Below are 7124 nucleotides of genomic sequence, written 5' to 3'. Positions count from 1 at the left end.
CGACAGCTACGTCGCTTCTACCCTTAAAATGCTTTCAAGTTGTTCATACACCTCGTTCACATACGAAGTCTAACCATCAAGGAAGGGTCAGCCTTGCCTCGGCAAAGCCCGACCCTCCCTCGGGGGCTAGAAGGGAGGAACCCCCTCTACGTCAAAATTTTCCTCGGAAAAAGTCTTTTCTGCGAGAACGTCTTTCGTGCTTTTCGACTACTTCGAAAGTGGGATCCTGAAAACGATGGAGTACACGTAAGCAGCCAAGGCTGACCGAGCCGAGGGACTCCTACGCCTCCGGGATACGGATACCTCACTCATCACTTTCTGCGATAAGTAACTCACGCTCGGATAAGCGATTCCGCGGACCGAACAAGTCTTCACGCTCGAAAACTCTTCTGCCGAAACGATTTTTTGTGCCTTCTCGACTATATCGATAGCAGAATCCTACAGACGAGTAAGAGTACACGTAAGCGGCAAGGCCGACCGAGCCGAGGGACTCCTACGCCTCCGGGATACGGATACCTCACTCATCACCTTCCGTGAAAAGTAACTCTCGCTCGGACAAACAATTCTGTTACTGACAGATAAGTCTTGATATCCGAAACAAGAGGAAAAGAAACGCAGCTTTACAACACAACGACAGTATGTTTGGGCCTCGGCGGCCGCAGAAAACATACGCGCACTACAAGATAAACCGATCCTGCAGGCTCGGACCTTGACGGAGGGGGAGCAGCAGCACCCTCGGCGTCAACTACACCTTCGGCGAAGTCCGACCGAGCCTCGGACGGCAACGTGGTCGAAGGATCTCTGCTCCGAAGGTCGACATCAGCACCGCGCCCGGGCCATCGCCGCCAGGGTCTCCTCCAGGAATCTGGCTCGAGCAGACGGCTCGGCTGGCCCGTAGCCTCAGCCAGCTGTCCCCCGAGGACATCAGCCCGGCTCATGGCCTCGGCGACTCAACTCTAGCGCCGGTCCCGCCGGTGGATGGCCCGGTCAGGCTCCGGCCGACGAAGTCTTCTTTTCGAGCCAACTCTGCCTCTGTCCACACTGACACCGCTGCCTCCGGCTTCGGCTCATCGAAGAGCGGCCAAAGGTTCCTTTAACTAAGCAAGAGAAGCCTCGGGCAGCAAGGCCGACCGAGCCGAGGGACTCCTACGCCTCTGGGATACGGATACCTCACTCATCACCTTCGCACGAGGCAACTCACGCTTGGTGAAGCGGTTCAGATAGCCGACAGGCGAGTCCTAGTGCTCGAAATGAGGAAAAAACACGGCTCCGTTCCAAAAATACATACATGTTCAGGCCCCGACAGCCACAATGAACAGACACCGGCACTCAAGGTGCCATTACAAGCGGAGCAACAGAAGGCCGACGGATGGCTCGCCGCCGCCCGCTCCAGCAGCAGCGACAACGACTTCTGCTCCGAGCAGCCGAATAGCAGCAGCGATGACCTCAGGGCCGATGCTGCTGCCATAAGGCCCTCGCCCATGTCCCCACTCGAGGGGCGAGGACGAGCAGAAGGCCGTAGAGTTGGAGGTCAGTCCGCGGGCGGCACCGACTATCTCGTCGGTGGAGAAACCTCTTCCGGCTGCCGCGGCGGAAGGTGGCACCGGAAGCAGCGCCGAAGCCGCTCGGACCGGAGAGCCGGACACACGTCAGCTGCCAGCGCCACGAACGGCGAATGCCCTTCCCCCCGATCGCTGAGGGAAGGAGCGGGCCGCTGCCCGCGCGGAGACCGACCCCAACTCGGCGCACTCCCCTCCCCAGCACTGATGATGAACATCCTTGAAGTTGAGGGAGGGGCAGAGGCCGCAGCCCGGCTTGCTTCTCCCCACCGAGGAGCTGGTGGTCACCGTCTTGGGTGACCACCGGCGAGGGGATGCGGCCGGGTTGGCTGATGAAAATCCTTGAAGCCGAGCGATGGCTGAAAGGTACCAACTTCCGTGAAGTTGCGTTCCTCCAATGACAAGGCGGAAGAACTGCGAGTGTTCCCCATCCAGGGGCTCGGAAGGTGGAAAGACGCGATGCATAAGGGGAGCGCGAAGACATGGTTGCCTTTCAAGGGGGTCACCCTCCTTTTAAAGGAAACTCTCCCCACTTGCGTCCTCAGCCGTCGCGGGCTGAGTCTTCTCCAACACGCTCCAAGGTCCTCCCCCTACGACACGGGGGCTGGGTCCCACGCGTCGCGCAACCGGCCCAAGACAGAAGGAGCCAAAACCGCCGCGCGCGGTGCGCGTAACTGCCCGGCGGTTACAAGCATTCCTCCACTTTCGCCCAGACCCGCGAGCGAAAGGGCGAACCGCCATGCAGGCGGCATGCAACCGCACCAAGGGGGCGCACCCTTTCGACTTCGACGCGTCCAGCATGGAGGCCCAGGCCCACACATCATGTAACCGGCGCGCCGGTTACTACGTAGAAACTGCACCGCCACTCGCGCCACTACTGTGCCTCCTCGACTGCGGAACCAGTACCACGACTCGAGGCAACCCTGCGCATGACCCAACAGTGCCAACCAAGCACATCGGTCACGGGTCAGTCAGCCGCGGGAGAAGGCGCGACGGTCGATACGGCCAGAAATGGGCCGACAGTAATGGCGGTGGCAGGAGGGCGAAAGTAGCCGTCACGTCGTCAGCAAGCTCACGCCCCCTCCTGGGACAGCGAGAGGACCCTCTCCCACGGCGTGAAGACGACGCGTTCGTGTTCCGTTCCTCGAACGGCTCGCGCACGCACAACGGCCGCCCCGTGAACCACTCGTCCCGTCGCATTAACTCTGCGGCGGGACAGGCAGCACCTTTGGCAGGCGAAGCAGGCGACGCTTCACCTCCGCCATAATGACCGCGTCAAAAAAGGTGTGTCACGTCATTCGATTTCGTATCCTTTTCCACTTCCTCTTTCTCTCTCTTGCCTCAGGGATCGAGAAAGGGGATACTCCGAAAGGGATCCTTCTCCGCGAAGGAAGCGGGCCCCGAGCCCCCCTACTGATCAGAGGTTCGAAGGCTGGCCCCTCGAAAGGGTTCAACAGCCGCCTCAGAGCACTCGGGCTCCGCGCCCACTACTGGTCAGAGGTTCGAAGGCCGGCCCCTCGGAAGGGTTCAACGGCCGCCTCAGGCCACTCGGGCTCCGCGCCCACTACTGATCAGGGGTTCGTAGGCTGGCCCCCGAAGGGTTCGACAGCCGCCTCAGACGCAGAGCGAGGGATGACCCTGGGTACGTTCGATACATAACCAAGGCTCGGGCTACGCTCCCGAGGTACCCTAGGACATTTCCGAGACTGACGGGAACGATTTTGTAACGGAATCCCATCAGAGGGAGGCATCGAGCCCTCGGACCCCGTCAAAAGGGGACCTGGTCCGGCAAATCACCCGCAGGTACTTTTGGAGTGCGCCTCCAGGCCACTAGCCGACCCCTAACGAATGGGGCACGAGCGTCCACTTGGACTACCCGTTAGCAGCTCGCTGGAGACACCATGTCCGACGCCCTCCAAGGGCAACATGGCGCTTTTCCCCCCTCCTCCTTAAGGAAAGGCGACGCAGGGGCGTATGAAAAAAGCCGAGTCTGTCCTTGACCGTCCTCTCGCCCTGTGCGGAGTCTCGGGGGCTGCTCTCGCAAACCCGGCTCCGGCCAAACCGTTGACAGCGTCAACATACCAGCCCGAGAACTTGGGACTCGATTGTGCACCCGGGCTACGGCCAGTTCGCATGAGGGAACAATCAGACCGGCCGAAGCATCACGAAACGCATTAAGACCTCGAAGGAGTCAAACCATTCCTCCGAGGCCTCGGGGGCTACACCCGGCGGGTGCGCTCGCGCGCACCCACCGGAACGAAACGCAACCGGGAAAGGCCGGTCCCCTTGCAAAAAAGTGCGACAAAAGCCTCCAAGCGAGTATTAACACTCTCTTCGAGGCTCGGGGGCTACTGTCGGGGACCATAATTAGGGGTACCCCCAAGACTCCTAATCTCAGCTGGTAACCCCCCATCAGCACAAAGCTGCAAAGGCCTGATGGGTGCGATTAAGTCAAGGCTCGGTCCACTCAAGGGACACGATCTCGCCTCGCCCGAGCCCAACCTCGGGCAAGGGCAGCCGACCCCGGAGGATTTACATCTCGCCCGAGAGCCCCCTCAGGCAACGGACACACCTTCAGCTCGCCCGAGGCCCAGTCTTCGCCAAGAAGCAACCTTGGCCAGATCGCCACGCCGACCGACCGTATCGCAGGAGCATTTAATGCAAGGATGGCCTGACACCTTATCCTGACGCGCGCTCATCAGTCGACAGAGCCGAAGTGACCGCAGTCACTTCGCCGCTCCACTAACCGACCTGACAAGAAGACAGCGCCGCCTGCATCGCTCCGACTGCTGTGCCGCTCGACAGAGTGAGGCTGACAGCAGCCAAGTCCGGCCTCGGGCGCCATAGGAAGCTCCGCCTCGCCCGACCCCAGGGCTCGGACTCGGGCTCGGCCCCGGAAGACGACGAACTCCGCCTCGCCCGACCCCAGGGCTCGGACTCGGGCTCGGCCCCGGAAGACGACGGACTCCGCCTCGCCCGACCCCAGGGCTCGGACTCGGGCTCGGCCCCGGAAGACGACGAACTCCGCCTCGCCCGACCCAAGGGCTCGGACTCGGGCTCGGCCCCGGAAGACGACGAACTCCGCCTCGCCCGACCCTAGGGCTCGGACTCGGCCTCGGCCCCGGAAGACGACGAACTCCGCCTCGCTCAACCCGGGGCTCGGACTCGACCTCGACCTCGGAAGACAGACTCGACCCCGACCTCGGAGGAGCCTCCGCCTCGCCCGACCCAGGGCTCGGACCGACCACGTCACAGGAGGGGCCATCATTACCCTACCCCTAGCTAGCTCAGGCTACTTCGAACAAGACCGGCGTCCCATCTGGCTCGCCCCGGTAAACAAATAATGATGGCGCCCCGCATGCTCCATGACGACGGCGGCTCTCAGCCCCTTACGGAAGCAAGGAGACGTCAGCAAGGACTCAACAGCCCCGACAGCTGTCCTTCCGCAAGGCTCCAACGCTCCTCCGACGGCCACGACATCACATGAACAGGGTGCCAAAACCTCTCTAGCTGTCACGACGGCATGTACTTAGGACACTAGCTCCTCTCTGCTAGACACGTTAGCACATTGCTACACCCCATTGTACACCTGGACCCTCTCCTTACGCCTATAAAAGGAAGGTCCAGGGCTCTCTTACGAGAGGGTTGGCCGCGCGGAAGAGGACGGGACGGCGCGTGCACGCCTCTCGCTCCCTCCACGCGGACGCTTGTAACCCCCTACTGCAAGCGCACCTGACCTGGGCGCGGGACAACACGAAGGCCGCGGGTTTCCCCTTTTTACGCCTGTCTCCCTCTAGCTTCCCTCCTTCGTGCTCCGTCTCGCGCCGACCCATCTGGGCTGGGCACGCGGCAACAGTTTACTCGTCGGTCCAGGGACCCCCGGGGTCGAAACGCCGACAATGAGTTAATATTGCATTTCTCTCTCTGCATTGTGACTGATTCATAGATATACATATACATGCTTAGTTTATGGTGCTATTTATCCGATATCCTCATTGTACATGTGACATAACTCATTTTGTTGTATTATTGAAGGTAACCTAGGTAATCATATATTGTGGATCAGATTTCTTATGTATACGATTATACTTTTTTCCTTATGTTTATTATACTACTATTGGTATGAGTCTGCTATTCGTTTCACGAGCCTTGTACCTTTTTCAACCTAAAACTAGGCATTATTCCGGTAAGTGCAGATGCATTTCTAGCAGCACTGGATATCATGTGTATTCTGACCATGTTATTCTTTTACATGACATGGGGATGAATGTGAGAGTTCAAATGAAGAAGATGAATACTCTCCAAAGGTGTGAGCATTTTAAGTCGCCTTGTCCTTTTTTTTGACATTCCCTTAAACTCTATTTTGTATGATATTCTGATGTTAGTTTTTTTTATGCAGAGTACTAAGGGCAAGAATAGGCCAAGCAGCAACACCCTTGAAGACACCTCCAGGGAAAAAGGCAAGGATCACAACACCGTCTATGGGCAAAAAAAACCTGCTGAGAAGTGTTACATTCGATCGCAAACTTGTATAGCTCATAGTTCTTTTCCATGGCACTGGAACCTCAATTTGTGATGTGTAGTTTGCAGTTAGTGATGATGCTAAGAAAAATATCCACGTCCATGTCGAAGTTGGTGAAGACGGCTCGCTCAATCATTGACAACTATAAGCAATCCACTGGTTATAGCTGCAAGTCGTGCAGCAAGTAATTTTCTCGCCTCGTGCGGTCGAAGCACAGTGCTCATTGCAAGGTGAATTATAACCAGTGCTCATTGCAAGGTGAAGCTAGTGATGATGCTAAGAAAAGTACCAGAATTTTTCTCACACATGGGCGTCCTTTTTGGTCGTGGACTTTCTGCTCGTCCGTCAGTCTGGAAACTCATTGCAAGGTGAAGCACAGTGCTCGAAAGTGAAGTAGCATTGTTAGGGACGTTCGTTATTAGGCAAGTGAATTGTGGGTTTGGGTTTACTGCTACAAACGGACTATGTCCGAAGCTTATTGATTATTGCGGGTTGTTGGAAAGTTGCTGTTTTTTCTGCTCAACAGAATGTGTAATTGAGATTTTCTTGAATTAGAAAGTTGTTGTTTTGCAGCGGGTATTGACATATAACCCCTCATTTCCTTACCGTACCGTCTGGAAGTTCTGAACACAAACGCATTATATATAGCATGCTTGTAAGAACTGGATGGATTTTCAGGAATCATGAACAACCTTCTATATTAAAAATGGTAATTTTCCAGCTTCAGGCCCATCAGCCTCATCCACAGTGTCGCAAAGCTATTCATGAAGCTGCTTTCTATGAGGCTTGCGCCCACCATGAGGGATATCATCTCCAAATGTCAGACTGCGTTCATCAAAGGCCGAAGCATTCACGACAACTTTCTTTTCGTCCGCAACATGGCCAGGAGATATCACCGCAATGTAACTCCCATGCTTCTTGTCAAGCTTGACATCTCGAAAGCCTTTGACTCTGTTCGGTGGGACTACCTACTCGCTCTCTTGGCTCATCTTGGCTTCCCTCCTAAATGGCGAGATTGGGTGGCATCTTTACTGGCTACCTGC

General features: G+C 56.9%; 1 long non-coding RNA gene across 1 annotated transcript; it reads left to right on the top strand.

The window, feature by feature from the left end:
• The first annotated feature begins 290 nt into the window (after positions 1–290).
• LOC109939476 (uncharacterized) lies at positions 291–6686 on the top strand. The gene is made up of 2 exons (XR_002261932.2): positions 291–5866; positions 5959–6686. It is a non-coding gene; the product is annotated as an uncharacterized lncRNA (long non-coding RNA).
• The last annotated feature ends 438 nt before the right edge of the window (positions 6687–7124 follow it).

Source organism: Zea mays, chromosome 5 (assembly GCF_902167145.1).
Source record: "Zea mays cultivar B73 chromosome 5, Zm-B73-REFERENCE-NAM-5.0, whole genome shotgun sequence".
Taxonomy (NCBI): Eukaryota; Viridiplantae; Streptophyta; class Magnoliopsida; order Poales; family Poaceae; genus Zea; species Zea mays.
Note: the sequence above shows the minus strand (reverse complement) of the source record. Positions and strands in the feature narration are given on the sequence as shown.